Consider the following 21,361-nt stretch of genomic DNA (forward strand, 5'->3'; position numbering starts at 1 on the left):
CTAGTCAGTGGGGGCGGTAGATGCCGTTGAGTGAGCATGTGTACTGCGTGGCCATCACATTCAAAGTGACAGAGTGAGTAGAGCAATGAATCTGCATTAAATTTTGTGTTCAGCTTGAACATTCCTCATGGAAACTATTCAGATGATTCAGAAGGTTGTGGGCAACTGGTAATTGGCAGCTTCATCATGACAACATGCCTGCTCATGCATCAAATACAGTGCAGAGTTTTTTGGCAAACATCCAATCATCCAGGTGATTCGGTTCCCCCACTATAGCCAAGATTTGGCAACTTGCGACTTCTGGCTTTTCCCAAAACTAAAATCACCTTTGAAAGGGAAGATATTTCAGACCATTGATGAGATTCAGGAAAACATGATGGGGCAGCTGATGATGACGGGAACTGTGTGAGGTCCCAAGGTGGCTACTTTGAAGGGGACTGAGGTATCATTGTCCTATGTACAGTTTCTTTTATCTTGTATCTTCTTCAATAAATGTCTATTTTTCATATTACATGGCTGGAAACCTTCTGGACACAGCTTGTATGTAAGATAAGGTGTTGTAGAACCATGAAACACCCTTGAATACCATTTTAATATTTTGCTAGAATTTCCCAGATGCAACCAATGCCAACTCAAGCAGAATATAGAAAATACTTTAAACCTGGAACATTCCAAGAAGCAAGCATTCACACACAATTTATCAATTCACTAACCTCTTGTGTTTCTCTGTCCTGTGACTTGGAGAGGTTTGTAACTTCAATTTATTTGAGTGACATTTTCAGACAATGTAATTTTTGGATGAATTCTTTCTGAAAATTACATTTTTTTAATTTGTTCTGAAGTGTTGGGTTTCTTAGCTCTACTAAATTGCTAGAGAAAATATTGTAGAGAAGGAAATTACTAATAATGATGTAATTTATTGAATTTTTACTAAATGTCAGAGTCTATGTGCTCTGAACTGGATTGTGTCCCCTCAAAATTACAGTAAAGCTCTATGTGCACATGTGATGGCACGTGGGATGGGGCCTTTGGGAGACGGGGGTGTTGGTGGGTATTTGGGATTAGGACTGTGACACCATGAGGGTGGGGCTCTCATGGAGGGATTAGGGTCTTTATAAAAAGAAACACAAGAGTTTGCTCTCTTTCTCTCTGCCATGTGAGGAGGCAACTGTCTGCAAGCAATGGAGAGGTTCTCAGTAGAACCCAACCATACTGGCACCCTGATCTCGGGCTTCCAGCCTCTAGAACTGTGAGAAAATAAATTTCTGTTACTTAAACATCCCAGTCCATAGTAGTTTGTTACAGTAGCCTGAGCTGACTAAAAGGCAATGTTAAATGCTTCATTGATATTATTCCACATTCTTTTAATAAGCTCTCTGTCAGGTATGCATTTAATATCATCCCAAATTTATATCTGAAGAAACTAAAGAAACAGAGTTTAAGCAACTTGTCCAGTGTCAGAGAGCTGTTAAGTGGCAGAAGCAGGATATAAATCTAGTCTGTCCAATGACAAAGCTTATACTTAACTATGATGTTCTCCAATGTGTATAAATTTTTATTTATGTAAATTCACCACTTACGAATCAAATTAATCAGATTGTGATATTAATATATGAGTTTACCTCATATTTCCTCGTGGAACATTTTTTGGTTTAATAGTCCCTACTCTTCCTGAAGTTACCGTCTGAAAGATGGACACAGGACAGTTTTTATCAGCCCTTGAGTTCTCCATGCTTCCATCTGGGCTTCTAGTTGTTCACTAGACATGTTTCACTTAAGTAAGTAGACAATACTGTTAGTAATTTTTCTCCACAGGAGTCTTCATTACCACCGCATTTTGTTAAGGTACCGGTCCCACTTCTAATTGTCTTTGTGTTTCTACCTGTGTGACTTCAAACTTGAAATATTTTAAGCCAAATGTATCTTCTCTACCCATTTAGTCCCTTTTTCTATTTTCTCTATTTTTCTACTAACAAAGTTTTCTCAATAACCTATCATTGAAATCTTGAAGTCACCCTTTACTTCTCCCATTCTCTCAACCTCAGGAGTCACCAAGTTCACACCACTTTTCTGTCATCCATCAGTAGCTGCTCTGACACCCTTAAATTCCCAGTGGCTTAATACAATAAAGTTCTAATCTCTCCCTTGGCCAATAAATTCCAGATGATGCTTTCATATTGTTAACTTTTATAAATGTGATTTTTGATTATGTCATTTTCTTTCTAAAAACTTTTCACCAATTAGTTAATATAGAGAAGAAAATTCCTCAAGTCATGGCCTCACATGCACTATCCTTAAAAAACTTTTCTCACTTTCATGCCCAGCCTCACCTGCTACTGTATATGACACTTCTGCTCTGGTTGAGTAATTTACCTTCTACCACCTCAGCAGTCCTTGCATTTTCTCAATTCCGTTCTTCAGTCTCTCTAGTCTTCTAAGCTTGGAATACTTTGTTTCAAACTCTCCCAGACACAGCCCAACCAAACTTCAGTACTCAACTGAAACACTAACTATGTCTTTAAGGCCCAGTCTTCCCAGACACAGCATTCTCTGCCTTTTCTAATATACCTGGATCTCTTAAGGCTCACATCACTAATTTTCTAGTTAACATGTGTAACCTCATATTAAAGGCTTCCCCAGATAAATTATACCTGAAGGAAGAGATTAACCACTAGATTATCTTTACACCCTCTTTTACAACTTTTAAACTAACTCAGGATCTTGCTTAATGGATGTTGAAGTAAAATAATAACTAGAATAAAGAAAATAAATAGAAATTTAATAAGTGCCCTAAATTTGTATCAATATTTATTTTTGTTGAAAAGAAATCATGTGCCACTTGGGTCATATTTAACATCTACTCTGATTTTCATGAAGCCTCAAACTAATCAGTAAAATATTTTGAAAGCAACCGCTCACATTTTCTGGACATATTCCAAAAACTGAATTGACAGGCTCATTAAGAATCATCATGGTAACAGATGGATCCTTTCATTCTTGTAGTCACTTTGGAGTAGAGCAGTGTTAACACATCACAGCAAAGTTCTGGGAACTGCTGCCCACCAGCTGAAGCAGAAAGGTAGAGCAAGTCAGGGTACCTAACCTTTCTTTTGTCACAACCTTCAAATTTTTAGTACCTTATTAAAAGGTACTGAATTTAGTAAAAGTTTATTTCTTGTTCACATCACAGTCTGATGTATAGTGTGAAATTGTCCTGAGTGTTCCAAGTGACTCGGGGAACCATGATCTTTCCATCACATGAGCTGGGAATTGGAATGCTGGCATTATTGTCCATTGACAAACAGAAGCCCGCTGCATGATGGAATGTCTTTGCCAGCACTCCTTTCCTATTCACTCAGGCTAGTCTCTCTCCTTGGCTCCTCCTCTCCACTTACCCATACCACATCCAAACTCTGCCTTCTAATTATCCTTGGATACACTGATCTGCACTGATTTCTCCTATCCATAGGCTTCCATGACTCTCCCTGGTTGAGTCACACATTCAGCAATGCCTTAAGCCTGAGAGACCTTGGGACACAGTGCACAGAGCATGGACTGTGGAGCCTGATAGAGTTCAAGTACTTGCAGTACAACTTGTCCTGGAAAAACTAGCGAACCTCTTAAAGCTTTAGTTTCCTATTGCAGTAAATAGTTACTCTACTAATACTACTCAATGGAAGCACTCAATAAATGGACATAATTAAAAATACCCACTGTTTTCCACTGCTGCTGCTGGGACCCAAGCCATCATCTCTCATCATATCACTGCAATAGCCTTCTAATTATCTCTGTGCTTTCTTTCTTTGCTCACACCTACTGTTTATTCTTAACATGACAGCCAAAGTGATTTTTAAAAAGAAAGCCAGCATGAGTCCTTCCTTTGCCCAAGTTTTCTAATGGCTTCATGTTTCACTGAAGTAAAATCCAAGGTCAGGGCAATGCCAACAAGAATCTACAAGATCTCACCCTCCATTACCTCTTTGCCATCCTCTCTTAGTGTCTTCCAACTTACTCTCCTCTAGCCACACTGGCCTCCCACCTGTTTCCTCAAAAATGACAGCTTAGGCCCCTCTGTGGACTTTGTTCCTCTGACTTCCTACTCCAAAACCATCTTTCCCATGTGCAGGTGGGTTAGTCCCTCATTTCCTCCTGGGGTTTACACAAGGTCCCTTTCTCAGTAAGGTATGCCCTGACCACCCTATCGAAATTGCACCCACCCTAACATTCTAAATCCTGCTTTCAAGCTTTAAATATGTTTTAGCATTTATCACCATCTAGTATAATTCATAACTACTTATCTACTTTGTTTTAATCTATCTCCCCCTAACAAGAATATAAGTTCCATGAAGGCAGGCGTTTCTGTCTGTTTTGTTTACTTCTATAGCTCTGACACCAAATCAAATTGATAAGTGGCACATAATATGCATTCAGTAAGTACTTACTGAAAAGATAAATAACATATAGTTTTAATAACATATATTCTTTTATGTTGATACCCTGAAATCAAGTAGCAGATCCTGCTCTTTCCTTAGATTGCACCTGGCATTACCCAAGGTTGTAAGGGTGTAACAATAATTCCATCATGCTGTTTCGCATCTTTGATAGAAGGCTCTCTTGATACCTCAACTGCACATCCCAGCTGTGGGGGACAGTAGCTTCTTTATTTAGTAGCCATCGGGCCTATGCGTCAGTTCTCTACAATTTTTGAAGGTTGTGACACTGGGAATTACTGAAATGTTAAAACACCAGGCCAACCATGAGGGCTGTGGTGACAACGATCCCACACAGTTGCAGTGGTGATATGGGTAAATTCATATACCACATCCAACATTCAGCTATAGAATTAAAATTATAATTAGCTTTATATTTTGGCTCAGGGAATGGCACCTGTTATAAGGCAGGCACACTAAACACGCACATTAATATGAAGACTAAGACCAATAGAGGCAGAGCAAGCATCTTTTTTTCAATGTTGTATTCTAATAATATACTATTAATCATTCTCCCTAGCCTGGAGATTATTGGAAAATATATTTATTAATACAACATGGTACATTTATTTTTCACAATAACTTAAAAGCAAATATTTTCCAAAGCACAATCTATTGTGATAACGTTGTAAGCACAACAGTTTAATAGATTTCTAGAGATCCTTTTACAGAATCTTTACATATATCAGCTTTTTTAATATCTTCATATTGACACTATAATGTAAGTATTATCTAAATTCTATAAGTGAAGAAGACAAGGCAAGGTAACTGGCCCAAGGTTACAGAGTAAGTGAGTGGTGGAGCTGACCTGGTGGAGCTGAACTTAAGAGTTCAGCTCCTCCCTCCAAAGCTCTCCCACCCACTGCTGAGCTATCTGAGAGGCTAGGAGAGAATGCTGCATCTGGCAGCTCAAAAGGGATGAACTTAGGGAATAAAAACAGGAGAAAAAATCCTTCTACAAATATAAACACTTCCATAAAATAAATTTCTATTTGGTTATGAGCATCAAAATCAGAAGTGATATAAGAGATAAAGGATTTCACTATTTGGTTATTTGTTGGAATTCTTTGAAGCCTGAGAGTAAGTCTGACTTATGCTCAAATAAACATATGTATATAATTGCACTTAAATACTGCTTAAAAGCTTTATTAAAGCATAATTAAAATTTGATAAACTTCACATACTGGAAGTGAACAACTTAAGTTTTCATATTTGGATACCTTTGTGAAACCATTACAACAATCGGGAGAATGAGTGTGTCCATTCTGTCATGTTTTCCCATGGACCTTTTAGTCCCTTCCATCCACAGCAAACAACCGATGCTTTCTTTCATTGTAGATTATTTTGCATTTTCTAGTTTCTAAGAAATTGAATTATGCAGCGTGTACTCTTTCTTTTCCCGATTTCTCACTCGGCATAAATATTTTGAGATTTGCTACATTGTTAGGTATATCAACAGTTCATTGCTTTCTGTTGATGAATAATCCATTGGACCTATGGCAATCCAAATTTTCTAGTGCCATCTGTTGAAAAGCTTATCGCTTCTACACTGAATTGCTTGTGCATGTTTGTCAAAATCAGTTTTCCATATACATGTGGGTCTGTTTCTGAATTTCCTGTTTTGTTTTATTGATCTATTTGTCTATCTTTATGCTGATACCATGCTGTTTTCATTACTAGTTTTAGACAGAGTCTTGAAAATCATGTAGTGCTAATGCACCAAATTTATTCTTCTTTTTCAGAGTTACTTTGAGTATTCTAGGTTATTTGCATTCCATATAAGTTTTAAAATCTGTTTGTCAATTTCTATTTAAAAAAGAATTCTAGGATGCTGATTGCCATTCTTCAACTCTATAGATGAACTCTGGGAGAATCGACAATGTTAACGCTATTGAGCATTCTAATATGCACACACGGTGTATCTCTCCATTTAGTTATAGCTTCAATTTTCTGAGCAATGTCTTGCAGTTTTCAGCATAAAGATATGCTATCTATTGCCATTTACCACTATTTCATATTTTTAATATTATTTTAAATGGTAGTATTTTTATTTTACTTTCTAATTTTTACTACTAAGAATACAGTAAATCTTTATATATTAATATGATATACTGCAAACTTAATTAACTCACTGGAACTTTTGTAGATACCATTAGATATTCTAAATAGTCAATCATGGCATTTATTAATAAAGAGAGTTTTATTTTATCTTGTCAAATCTCGGTGTCTTTTATTTCTTTAGTTTATGCTGTATATTTTACTGACTAAAACCTCTGGTGGTAAGAGGCAACCTTCTTGCCTGATCACAGTGGGACATGTTATTAGGTGGAGGATGTTTAGTCTATTCTTAGTTTGCTGAGAATTTTATGAGAAATTAATATTAGGTTTTGACATATTTAACAATTTTATGAGTTTTTAAGTACAATAGATTATACTGATCAATTACTGAATATTAAATCAACCTTATATTTGGCATAAATCCTTAGTCATGATATAGTATATTTAAAAAATATTATTGGGGCCTTGGCTGTTGTGGCTCAGTGATTAAGTGCTGGCCTGTGAATCAAAGGGTCACTGGTTCGATTCCCAGTCTAGGGCACATGCCTGGGTTGTGGGCTAGGTCCCCAGTAGGGGGCATGCGAGAGGCAACCACACATTTTTTTTCTCCCTCTCTTTCTCTTTCCCTTCCCCTCTCTAAAAAATAAATAAATGAAGTCTTTAAAAATATTGTTTGGTATGATTTACTAAAATTTTGTTTAAAATATTTACACCAATGTTCATGAGGCATATTGATCTTCAATTTTCTTTACTTGTGAAATCTTGGTCTGGTTTTAGTATCAGGGTAATGCTGACATCTTTGATTGAATTGGGAAGTAGTCCTGCCTCTTTAGTTTTCCGGTAGATTTTATGTAGAATGTTCATCAGTTCTTCCTTAATTATTTGGTAGCAATTCACCTGTGAAACCATCTGCTCTGGAGTTTTCTTTGTGGGAAAGTGTTTAAGTACAACCTTAATTTCTTTAACAGCTATTGGACTATTCAGGTTGTCTATTTATCAGTGAACTTTGGTCATTTAGGCATTCCAGGAATTTCTCCATTTCATTTAAATTGATGAATTTATTTGATAAAGTTGTTTAAAAATATTTTATTTTTTTCCTATCTGTAGACTCTGTACTGATGCTACATCTCTCATTCTTGATATTAATAATTTGTGTTTTCTTCCTTTTCCTGATCAATCTGTTTTTTTTTCAATTTTATTGATTTTTTAAAATAACCAGATTTTAGTTTCATTGATTTTCTCTATTGTGTTCCTGTTTTATATTTCATTGATTTTCATTCTGATCTATTATTTTGTTTCTCCTACTTACTTCAGGTTTAATTTTCTCTTATTTTCCAAATTTCTTAAGGTACGTCTTTAGACATTGATTTGAGATTTTTTCCCTTTCTAATATAGTCAGATAAGTTTTAAAATTTCCCTTAAGTGTTGTTTTAATCCTCTGAATTATAGGTTTTTCCAGCCTGATTGCTGGGGATAGACGCTGTTCCTCGTCCCATGGGGGTGCCGGGCGTTCTGTTCACCCTAATCCTTCAGGGTGGTGCATTTCCAGGCTTCAAATGCATATAGACATCAATGCATAGCTGACTATGCGAGCGCAGTAATTTTCAACCTTTTTCATCTCGTGGCACACATAGACTAATTACAAAAATTCTATAGGACATCAAAAAATGCATTCTTTGCTGATCTCACAAAAATAGGTATAATTTCGATTGATTGACAGACAAGAAAATTATAATAGTAATTACCTATTCTTTTTGCTCTGAAATGGCTTTTTTAAAAAATCAAGTGCCTATACTTGTACAATATATAAGGATTTCTGGTACCAAGAATTAACCAATCATATGTAACATTATTATACCCCATGACCAATAAGATGGAACTATATATTTATGGTTCAAGACAGGTATTCACACTGGATGGCAATTGTTGGGTTGCCTGTTGTCATTCATATATTTGACAATCTAAGGGAAAAGAGGTCAGCACCCCTGAGAAATAGTAAGGTATTGCATGTTTTAAAAATTCTTGTGGCAACGGGTTGAAAATGCTGCTCTAGAGGGAATCTCTGCAGATCTCCAGAGTCCTTTTTTGACACAGCTCTTCCCTTTGTTCCGGGCTCTGAAAACTTCCTTGGTATCTCTGAACTCATGATGCCATCTCCTTAACTTGGAGGGCTCACCTCATTTATTTCTTCTATCTTTAGAATAACTGTCATTCATTGCTTGATGTCCAATGCCTTGAAACTGTGTGTTCCATATTTTGTCCTGTTTTGTTCTTGTTATTTCAAGCAAGAGAGTAAATTAAGCTTCTATTAGTTCATCTTTGTTGAAGGGAGGCATTTTCCCATCTGATCTTTATCTTCCCATTCATCAGCATACTGAAGCCTCACTAGAGTTTTGTGAGTTGGGTATTATTTTTAAATATTATCCCCATCTCACATACAAACTGAAACTTAGAGAGGCCTAGTGGTGGCTATAGGTTCAGATTTTGGTATAGATTTTCTGGGTCTAAATCCAATGTTTTTTTAAATCCTCAACCGAGGAGACACTTATTGATTTTAGAGAGGGGGGAAGGGAGGGAGAAGGAGAGGGAGAGAAACATCAACGTGAGAGTGAGAAACATTGATCCACAACCTAGGCATGTACCCTGAGATTGTAATCAGTTTACAGGATGCTGCTGCAACCAGCTGAGTCACACCGGCCAGGGTAAATCCAATGCTTTTCACAGTGCACCTGTATGCCTCCGGTGATTGACTTGGCAAGCTTGTCAGATCTCCCTTTAGTTTATTTTAAATATCTTTAATATATCTTGGGTTCCAATCTAGTGTCTTAAAAATTAAAAAAAAATTTTATTGTTCTTCAAGTACAGTTTTCTGCCTTTTTCTCCACCCCTCTCCACCACCCCAGCCATCCCCACCTCCCTACCCCATTTCCACTCCCCCTTGTTATTGTCCATATGTCCTTTATAATTGTTCCTGTAAACCCTTCCCCCTTTCCCCCCATTATTCCTTCCCCTCTCCCTTCTGATCACTGTCAGCCTGTTCTCAATTTCAATGTCTTTGGCTATATTTTGCTTTCTTGTTTGTTTTGTTGATTAGGTTCTTGTTAATGGTGAGATCATATGGTATTTGTCTTTCACCACCTGGCTTATTTCACTTAGCATAATGCTCTCCAGTTTCATCCATGCTGTCGCAAAGGGTAGGAGATGCTTCTTTCTTTCTGCTGAGTAGAATTCCATTGCATAAATGTACCATAGTTTTTTGATCCATTCACTTACTGATGGACACTTGGGTTGCTTCCAGCACTTGGCTATTGTAAATTGTGCTGCTATGAACATTGGGGTGCATAGATACTTTTAGATTGGTGTTTGAGGATTCTTAGGATATAATCCTAGCACTGGAATTTCTGGGTCAAAAGGCAATTCCATTTTCAGTTTTCTGAGGAAATTCCATACTGATTTCCATAGTGGCTGCAACAGTCTGCAATCCCATCGACAGTGCACTAGGGTTCCCTTTTCTCCACACCCTGTCCAACATTTGTTGTTTGTTGCTTTGTTTATGATGGCCATTCTGACTGGTGTGAAGTGATAGCTCACTGTGCTTTTAATTTGCATCTCTCTGATGGCTAGCAATACTGACCATCTTTTCATATGTCATTGGACCCTCTATGTGTCCTCCTTGGAGAAATGTCTGTTGAAGTCCTTTGCCCATTTTTTAATTCGGCTGCTTGTCTTCTTAGAGTGGACTCATGTGAGTTCTTTATATATTTTGGAGATCAAACCCTTGTCTGAGGTATCATTGGCAAACATGTTTTCCCATATAGTTGGTTCTCTTTTCATTTTAATGCTGTTTTCTTTAGCTGTGCAGAAGCTTTTTATTTTGATGAGATCCCATTTGTTTATTCTTTCCTTTATGTCCCTTGCTCTAGGGGGCATATCAATGAAAATATTGCTGCATGGCATATCTGAGATATATGCCAAGAAATTTGAAAACCTAGGTGAAATGGACAAATTTCTAGAAAAATATAATCTTCCAAAACTGAATGAAGACGAAGTAGAAAGCCTGAACAGACCAATAACAGCTGATGAAATTGAAACAGTAATCAAAAACTATTGACACACAAAAGCCCCGGACCAGATGGTTTCACAGGAGAATTCTCCAAAGCATTTAAGGAAGAACTAACCCCTATCCTTCACAGACTATTTCAAAAAATCCAAGATGATGGAAGACTCCCAAACTCTTTATGAGGCCAGCATCATCCTAATCTCAAAACCAGATAAAGACACAACAAAGAAAGAAAACTTCAGGCCAATATTGCTGATGAACATATACACTAAAATCCTCAACAAAACATTGGCCAACCACATCCAGCAATACATTAAAAAGATCACACACCATGATCAGGAGGGATTCATCCAAGAGATGCAAGGATGGTACAATATTCACAAATCAATAAATGTAATACATCACATAAACAAAAGCAAAGGTAAAAATCACATGATCATATCAATAGATGTGGAAAAAATATTTGATAAGGTACAGCACCCCTTTATGATCAAAACACTCAGCAAAGTGGGAATAGAGGGAGCATTATAATAAAGGCCATATATGAGAGACCTACAGCCAACATCATACTCAATAGGCAAAAACTAAATATTTTCCCATTAACATCAGGAATAAGACAAGGTTGTCCACTTTCACCACTTCTATTCAACATAGTATTTTAAGTCCTAGCAATAGCAATCAGACAAGAAAAAGAAATAAAAGGCATCCAAATTGGAAAAGAGGAAACAAAACTGTCACTGTTTGCAGATGACATGATAGTGTACATAGAAAACCCTATAGACTCCACCAAAAAACTGCTTGACCTAATAAACGAATTTGGCATAACAGCAGGATACAGAGTCAATATCCAGAAATCAAAAGCATTTTTGTACACCAACAATGAAATACCTGAAACAGAAATCATGAAAAAAACATCCCATTTGATACAACAACAAGAAAAATAAAATACCTAGGAATAAACCTAACCAAGGAGGTAAAAGACCTGTACTCTGAAAAATACACAACACTGAAGAATGAAATTAAGGAAGACACAAACAAATGGAGACATATACTGTGTTCATGGATCAAAAGAATTAACATCATCAAAATGTCCATACTACGCAAAGCAATTTATAGATTCAATGCAATCCCTATTAAAGTACCAATGGCATACTTCACAGATATAGAACAAACACTTCAAAAATTTATATGGAACCATAAATGACCCTGAATAGCTGCAGCAACTTTGAGAAAGAAGAGCAAAGTAGGAGGAATCACAATACCTGATATCAAAATGTATTACATAGCCACTGTAATCAAAACAGCCTGGTACTGGCATAAGAACAGACACATGGACCAATGGAACAGAACAGAGAGCCCAGAAATAAACCCAAGTCTCAATTAATACTCAACAAAGGGGGCAGCAGCATAAAATAGAGCAAAAATAGCCTCTTCAACAAATGGTGTTGGAGATCTGGACAGCTACATGCAAAAAAATGAGACTTGACCACCAACTTACACCATACACAAAAATAAATTCAAGGTGGATAAAAGATTTAAATGTAAGTCATGACACCATTAAAATCCTAGAGGAGAACACAGTGTCTTAAGAATTTTGGAACCATTGCAGATTCTAATGCAAGGGCTTTCTCTTGGGGATCTCACTGAGTACTTTCTGTGGGTGGATATTCATTATTGGAAATTACATATACCACCACTTACTTGGATGGCTAATCACTCCCATTTCTTAAACTCTGGAATTAAAAGAAAAAATATGACATTACATTTTTAAAAATTTTGATATGTTAGTGTCTGGGGGCTTGATCTGCCTTTATGTTTCATTTCCTTAAAGCAGACTTTAAGATGCAGAAAAAATTTTCCCCCTGGCAATGAAATGTATCACAATGTAAAAAAATCCAAGAATTGTATTAAGTCAAACTGTCACATCAAATTCTAATTAACTTAATTCTTTGGTTGATATAAAAATGTAGAATTGGGCTTTTTGTTCAGCAGATTTCACCACATACACTAGGATATGTGATCATTTTTTCCTCTCAGTGTATGGTTATTAATATTGTTCTAGTATAGTCTTTCCTAAAGTATGGTGATAATCAGTGTTACATAAGAAGGTTGAGTTCATACTAAAAGAGAAACAAAAAGATGCTGAATAAAATAAGGGCATTTAAAAATGTTTACAACAGGATTTGCCTTTTTCTAACATGTTTATGTACCTTATGAATCTCCAAAAAAATGGATACAGAATGTGATAATCTCAACATTTATACTCATGGAATATGGATTAATTTTCTTTCCAAATGCAATCTCAGAAATGTTAATATAGTATGAGGATGGACAGTCTCTAATCTAGGGGTTAGCTGTGGCACTTACTTTATTTCAATTTGTGATACTTTTCTTATGGACCAGCTACTCTTACCCAATTATTTCTTCTTAATGAACTGTTTTGGCTTTTTTAGTCATGTTTTCAGAAATGGTGAAGTGTTTTAAATAATGGCTGAATCACCAATGCACATTTTAAATGCAAACAAGAAGATAGAAAAAAATTGTGATGTGATATATAAGGAAGTATCTGTTAACTAACCCACCTCAGGTCCTCACGTGAACACCTCTAGCGGGAAACTTGCTGCCACAGAAAGGGAAGAGAAGCATCTCCAAACACAGATGGCTATGTGAGTGGTTACTGTTGGCATGAAAATAAAGGAAGAATAGGGTCTGCATTCAGTATCTGGATTGGTGTGTGACAAAAAGAAGACAAAAACACAGGAAGTGAAATGTTAGGGAAATAGAGTTTCTTTGAGATCGATAAATGAGGTATTAGAAAGCATGAGAATGTAAACTCAGGGGAATTGACATATCTTGAGGTAGGCCTTTCACTGAATACGATTTAGCATGTGCAAAAGCACAGGGAATTAAGCGACATGTCACTGTAAAAGAACACAATCTGTGAAGTGGCTGGAGCACAGATTTCATGGGGTTAAGCAACAGAAGATGTAAATTCAAATGCTGAATTTAAAGAGTTTTGACTGGAGTGAAACAGTTGGTACTCCTTTTTGTAGACACTGGAGAACCAAGGAAAACTTTTAAGAATGGGGGTAACACGATGAGATTTATTCTTTAGATGAACAAGTTTGGGACAATTTCCAGCATAAATGGAGGAGAAAGAAGCTAGTATCGAAAGGAAGATTAAACAGTAAAATTATTCTGATACTTGAAGTGAGAGGTAATAAAGAGCTAAACCTCAGCAGTAGTATAAATATTTGAATTTAGGCAGTAAGAAAAGGAGGGAACAGATGTGAAGTTGTTCAGACAGCAGAATTTACAGCCTTTTAATGAGGACTATATGTGGATCAGTTACTCCTACATCTTAGGAGACAGGGTAGATAAATGAGTCATATACTTAAAGTGGAGATTCTAAAAGGAGGAACTCGAAGTTGGAGGCTGTGGTAATAGAAGTTATAATGAGGTTAGTTTTAGATCAAAATTTGAGGCGTCTTTAGGTCATCCAGGTGAGGATGCTTGTATGTTATGTCATAAAAGACACCTCTGGAAGTTAATATGTGTAACAAGGAGAATTCGTAGAAAGGAGAAAGCAACTGAATGTCAGTGGGTGACAGGGTTTCCTTTGCTGTAAAGGAAATGGGTCCTTAAATTGGTTAGAAAATAGACTATCATATAGTTATTAGAAAACAGTGTTAATTAAATTCCTTGTATCTTTTTTTACTATGTAATTTAAATGCATGATTGGAAAATCTGAATTATATTCTTAATACTTTTAATTTATTATTAATTTAACTTATAATTTAAGTCTAAAATAATTGTGCAATTTAAGTAATACTTAACCAAAATCAGGCTCACTGTTAATAGTATATAAGCCTGGATTTTAACACTACAGCATAGTTAAAACACATGAGGGCTATAGTAATATTTTGATATGAGGTTTTAAGCTTAAAAACAAAACCAGGGTTAACAAGAAATGACAGGCTTTATTTATACATCAAACTGGGGATTGCTGGGGGTGATGAGACTGAAGAGTGAAGGAGGGACTTCTAGTGTTAGGCAGGATGAAAAAGAAAGCAAATGAAAATTCTCTTGCTGTATCATGTCAAAAGGCCAAAGAAATGCAACAGTTAAAATTTTTTAAAGTGGTGAAACTGTACAGAAACTACAAAGAAAATGAACTAACAGAAGGGAAACTTGCAAAAGTAGGCACGTGTTACCAGCTGCTTTATTTTCTGAGGGTATCTGCAGGTTCTGGACCCAGGTAATGACCTAGCTTGGCCTGAAGGAAGAGACATTGGTTTCCTAGGGCTGCCATAAGAAAGGCCCACAAACAAGGTGGCTTAAAACAACCAATTTATTCTCTCACACTCCTGGATGTTAGAGGTCCAAAATCAGGGGCAGCAGGGCCACACTTCCCCAGGGACTCTGGGTGGAATCCTTCCATGCCTCTTTCTTGCTCCTGGTGGTAGCTGGTATCTTTGGCAGTCCCTGTCTTTCTGCTGCGTCGTTCCAGTGTCTGCCTTGTGTCTTCCCATGGCAGTTTCCCTGTGTGTCTCTCTGTGTCTATGTCACTTCTCTTTGCACAAAGACATCAGTCATATTGGATTAAGATTTCATCTTACTTCAGTGTGCCCTATTCTCACCTAATTACATCCACAATGATGCTATTTAGAGTAGTCACATTGTGAGGTTCTGGGAAAGGATGTGAATTGTACACAACACTGCTGGAAAACAGAGAAACCAGGAGCACGTGTGGATATTGAAATGATCTGCTCTATCTGTTTATAAACTCCAGGAGCCATAAATGCTTGATAACCATTTCCCCTCATGATTCAGTTCTGGTTCTGGAGGCTTCATGAGAGGCTCGAGATTTGGAACAGAAAGACTGAGAGCTCCTATTGTTTTTTATCATTTGGAAGAAAAGCTCCCCTTGAAGAATGGCAACTGCTCAAACTTCAATGAGCTTTCTTCTCAAGATACATGCCGAACTTAGACACATTATGGTGTAGGAGGCTGGAGAGCAAAGCTGAGAAATAGTAAAAATCTGACTGAGTGAGTCATTCAGGGCAGGGAATATAATAACTAGATTCTCAATTAAAATCCCATGCTAATTGTCCATTAAAGATATTTAACCAGAGGTTGACTGCTGCTACCTTATGCTACAAACTACCCAATCTTAATATCTTTGAACCTGGAAAAGGCAAACTATCACTTGGGGGAATATAACATAAAATTCAGTCTTTATGGTGATTTTCAGCTCATTGGCATACAAGAAAATATATTGCACATGTGTCACAAAGTATAAAATGTAATCAATAACTAAGAAAAATCAGTTAATAGAAGTAGAATGATCAAAGATATGGATATTAGAATTAGGAAAAAGAGGACATTAAAATAACTATAATCAATATGTTCAAGGAAACAGAGTACAGGATTGAAGAAAATATATGAAAAGACTTTAACATAAAATTGAAAACTATAACAAGAAGTACATTGGCATTCTGGGACTATAAACTACCAAATCAGAAATTAAGTACCACTTATTTTAGTCAACAGCAAACTGGACATAGGAGAAGACATGATTAGTAAAACTGAGAACAGAATAATAGAAAAGAGTGAAACTGAGCACACAGAGAAAAAAAGATGAGAAGAGCGCCCAGAGAAAAAGTCACATCTGGGACTCAACAAAATAATCTCGCAGAAGGAGCAAACAAAAATATGGCAGAAGGAATGAGTTAGGAAATAATTTCTGGGGATTTTTCAAAACTGATGTGAATCTTTAATCCACAGATTTAGAAAGCTCTGGTAACCCCGAGAAAGAAATATGCAAGGGAATTCATTCCTATTATCATCATAGTTAACTAAAAACTAAAAAAAAATGAAACTTAAAAACTAAGAAAAAAGACATATTGGCATCAGGGAAATAAATTTAAGAATTATGGCTAACTTCCCAATGAAATCATGGAATCTAGGAAAACAAATACGGAGTTCGTTTTTTAAAGAAAAAAAACTAAAAAATTAAAATAAAACTAAGCAAAAGAAAACCTGCCAATATAGAATGATATACTCAGTGAGTAGATCCTTCAAAACTAAAAGTGAAATAAAGATACTCTTGGGGGGGAAAGCTGATATAATCTGTTAGCAAGAGACCTACATTACAAGAAATACTCAAGGAAATTCTTCAGGCTGAAAGACTCACAGATGAAAGTAATGAACAGTCCTGGACGCTAGTGACCATTTTTAGTAAATACCCTAACAAAGCTCTATAGTATTATATATAATACATAGATGCATAAAAGTAAATTATATGGCAATAGCCAAAAAGGTATGATGGGGTAAATTAACTTAATTATGTGCAAGATTCTTGAATGTAAACAAGAAATCAACTTAGAATAGTTTGTATTAAATTAAGAATTGGTTTAGCAATTTCTATTGAAAACTCTAAATGAATTAACTACACTAAGAGATGAAACAAGAATGTTGAGACAGGTGGTAAAATAGAATAATAAAAAATTTTAATTAATCCAAAAGAAGGAAGTAAAAAAGGAGGAATAAAGAATTACAGAACAAATTGGACAACATAAAACAAATAGCAAATGAGAGAAATCAGAAATAGTAATAAGCTTTGTTCCATTTGGGCAATTTTCATGATACATACATCTAACAAAGGACTCACATCCTTTGTACATGAGGAACTCTTGAAATAGAGATTCAAAAGGCAATCAATTCAAAGAAATGTGGAAAAGACTTAAACACTTTACAAAAGAATAGGCCCAAATTTCCAATAAACACATATGAAAAGGAGCTTAACTTTATAATATGCAATGGAAATGCCAATCAAAATCATAATATAATCCTACCACACACTCATAGAATGCTTAAAATAAAAAAAACACACAAATATTGACAAGGGTGCAGAGCAGCTTCAACTGTCATACATTTCAGTAAAGTATGTAAATTAGTACAACCACTTTGGAAGGCTGGTTGACATTAACTACTGAATCTAGACATATGCTTAGCCTATGACCTAGCAATTCCATCACTAGGTATACATCTAACAGGAGTTAGGATATATGTCTGCCAGAATAGGTGTACAATAATGTTCATAAAAGCTTTATGTATAATACTTAAAACTACAGATAATTCAATGTCTATGTATAAGAGAACTGATAAATTCTGACATGCACACAAAGGAACACTGCACAGCAACAAAAAAATAAACTGCTACATGAAAGAACAGGGACGAGTCCCACAACATTCTACTGAGGGGAATGGACTAGACACAAAAAAGTAAACAGCATGAGATTCCATTTTTATAACGTACAAGGAGAGGGAGTACTGATGGACACTGAAAAAATTCATATTAACAGGGCATGTTATTGATTGGGATGGGGCATGAAGCAACTTGCTGATATTGTCGCTTTGGGTGATGGTTACAGAGATGTATAAATGTAAATCTTATCAAGCTGTACACTTATATATATATATGTTTGTTTTATATATATATAAACCATTTGTTTTATGTATATACAATATTTGTTTTTTATATATATGTACACACCCACACACATACATATATATGTATCTGAAATACATATATTTCCATGACAACACAACACACATACATACACTACATGTAAGTGAAAGTGTCTTCCTTAAAAATGGGGGTGGGTGGGTCCTAAAAGAATTATTTGAAATGTTTTTTCTTTGAATAAGAAATTAGTTATCCTTATTTTAGAATGTTTGAAAAGTATAGAAAGATAAAAAAATAAATTTTCAGTTTTATAATTAACAATGAGAGTGAAATTTTTCTTGTTTACTACTTATTTCTAATTTTCTATGAAGCATCTGCCAATATATCGATTATACATTTACTTTTCTTTAAATATTTATATTACAATGTTGCATGAGATTTTATTGTAAGAAAGTCAATATTTAGATTGTTGTATAGGCCATCCTTTCTCCTTTTAACTTTGTTTATGATTTTTAACACAAAGACTTTACAATTTTTATTTAAGAAAAATCACCCAATAGTCCCATTGTCATATACTCATCATTTTTTTCCTAAGAAAAAACTTACCCCCATACAATAGTTTTTTTTGTATCTTTAGTTTTCTTTTTTCACATTTAACTTTTTCACTCACTGGGGCGTGTGCTGGGGAGGTTCACATGCACACGTGTTGTGAAGTAAGACCACCAACATTTTTTTCTGAGTTCATAGGTTTTATGGCTATTTCGTGAAAGTTCTCCGGACACTGACATTTTGATGGCTCTCATTTTTAGCAAGATTGTTGTTATATGAGTTTTCTTTTGTTTTTTTCTGTTTTTGTTATTGATGTACTCATGGATACTTTAGTGAGAAATTGGAAGAGGCTATATGAAAGACTGTCAGCTAGGTGCTATTATAACTCATAAATAAATCATTCAAAGAAAAGTAAATTATACTTGGAAAATTGTACTAAGGTAGTATTAGTGGCTTTTCCATTAACATTTTGCTGTTATTTGTCACATTGGTTTTCCATCTAGATAAAACATCACTTCCTTTTAATCAGTCCAGAATTAATTTCTAAGAGTTGATCTATTTCCAGCATGGCGTTGTTAATTACTCAAGGTTAGGGGTTTTCCATAAGCTTTCTGGTTACTGAGCTTTTTAATACTTCATTCTTTATAAGGCTACTGATGGGTCTCGACCATTAGATTTAGATGCCTCTCTTAGCTATTATACTTTGCCTTCCAAGAAGCTCCTAAGAATCTATGGGTATTTCTACACGTTAGGTTAAGACATTTTGCTTTTTGAACTATCTATTTGGTTTCAGTTACTATGAACAGTGAATAATTTGAAGCTTCCTTGTCTGAAATGAATGATAAACTCCTAATATCTCTTACCATTCCAACTCAAAAATTGCTTTGTGCACACTGTCTGATGAAAGAGCTTAAGGACATTAGCATTTAGGGAAGTGCTATACATATGCAGTAGTGCTACAGATATTGACAGACTACCTGGGCTCCTTTTGGAGATGGGGATTGAGACGCTAAAAGGACATTTGAGTAAATTAGGAAATAAGGCAACAGTACAGATTAGTGACTATTTGAGTATCTATTATTACAGATATCTATTGTGTATAGTCATACACAGATATTTTTAAGATTTATTTTTACTTTTTAGTATCTTTGACCTATATATTGATGATTACATAATGCAAATTTGATGGGGATATTTTTAAAATTATAATACTCTATCTTTTTAGTGGAGTATATTGCTCAAACTCTAGACAAATCTGAGTTTAATTCCAAGTCTCAGTGTTTAATAGTTACATGACCTCGAACAAGTTATTTTGTGTTTGTAAATCTTGGTTTTGTTAGCTTTAAAATGAGGGTAATAGTACTTCCCTTATGGAGAAGAATAATAGAGACATTACACACGTGTCCACATTTAGGTACAAAATGATGTCTGGTGTCAGGTAACACTCTGAAGGGGTGGGGGCCACTGAGTGCTTTCCGGTGCTGGAGTGAGGAGCACGTTCTGAGCAGACAGATCACATCAGGGTGCTCCTGGGAGGGACAGAGAGCTACAGCAACAGGTTCAAAGGGAGGATGTCATAGAACATTTCCGTAGAAATGCTGTTTCCATGGAAATGAATAAATGGGTTTTTCAAGACTATATCTAAATATGACCTCCAGCAAGAAAAAAAAAAGAATAAAAGAAACAAAGAAATATTTCAAGTGGAAGACACTTCTAACAAAAAGGAGTGGGACAAGAACGCTAGTACAAAAGAGAGTAAAGACCAACTGGAAAAATTATCTTAATTGCAGTGGTTAGGGGTTGTCAGTAACTCCTTAGTAAAGAGGAACTGGAGATGAGATCAGATGTACTGCTTGCTCTTTATAACTCCTACAATGTAGCTACAGATAGGAACTTTTACATAATCACAGAATGGGAACACAGAGAGGCATAAGCATCCAAATCTCAAGAGAGGAAAAAAGTCTGTGTCCTTCAGAGACTGAATGGAACTGTGAAAGATATGGTGACAACTATATAATTGCGAAAATAAATCACAATGCCATTTATTCATATACATTTCTTCACGAAAATAAAGAATAAAAACACAGTAAGTCAATAAGCATTTGAAGATTTTGGACAGAGTTAGCAGGATATGGAAAGCGGGAGAGAAGCGAACAGTCTCACACTGTGCTTCTCGTGTTTCCGGATTTCATTGACCAGCACTCTGCCCACACTCCAGCCTCTGTCTCCTCTACTCCACCTCAGTAGGAACTCCCATGAGGTTAAGTTTTTATTTTACTAAGCACTGACATTTAAAAACAATCACCACTTACTATCTCCACCATTTCACAAAAAACGAACTGATACAAAAAACATAGGATTGACATAAACTCAGAGGAAAATGCATTATAAAAATCATACTACATTATTCCTATTTTCCTCATTTTGGTGCTGGTATGGGGCAGTTTTCGTGGGGACTGGCATTAGTTCATGGGCCAGGATTTCAAACCTACTCCCCCAGGACACTCATGCATTCCAGCACCATGGATGAAGGCACCTACATCACCAACTAAAACATTGTACTCCTGTGCAAATATGTACGGGGTTCCTGTTCTCCAGGTGGGATAAGTCAGTACAAACAAGTCTCTTACCAACTTTAACAAACATTAACCCTTTCAGGCATTGACAATATTGGTCCTGCCAATATTGGTTATTAGAGTCAAGATTCTTTTTGGATATGCTACAAATAATAAT

At 35.8% G+C, this 21,361-nt stretch overlaps 1 protein-coding gene across 2 annotated transcripts in view; it reads right to left on the reverse strand.

Annotated features, from left to right (window-relative positions):
- Window positions 1–21,361, reverse strand: part of GRM5 (glutamate metabotropic receptor 5) — a 440,621-nt gene that overhangs the window by 97,821 nt on the left and 321,439 nt on the right. The gene's annotated exons all lie outside the window — the stretch shown is intronic.

This window comes from Desmodus rotundus, chromosome 5 (assembly GCF_022682495.2).
Source record: "Desmodus rotundus isolate HL8 chromosome 5, HLdesRot8A.1, whole genome shotgun sequence".
Taxonomy (NCBI): domain Eukaryota; kingdom Metazoa; phylum Chordata; class Mammalia; order Chiroptera; family Phyllostomidae; genus Desmodus; species Desmodus rotundus.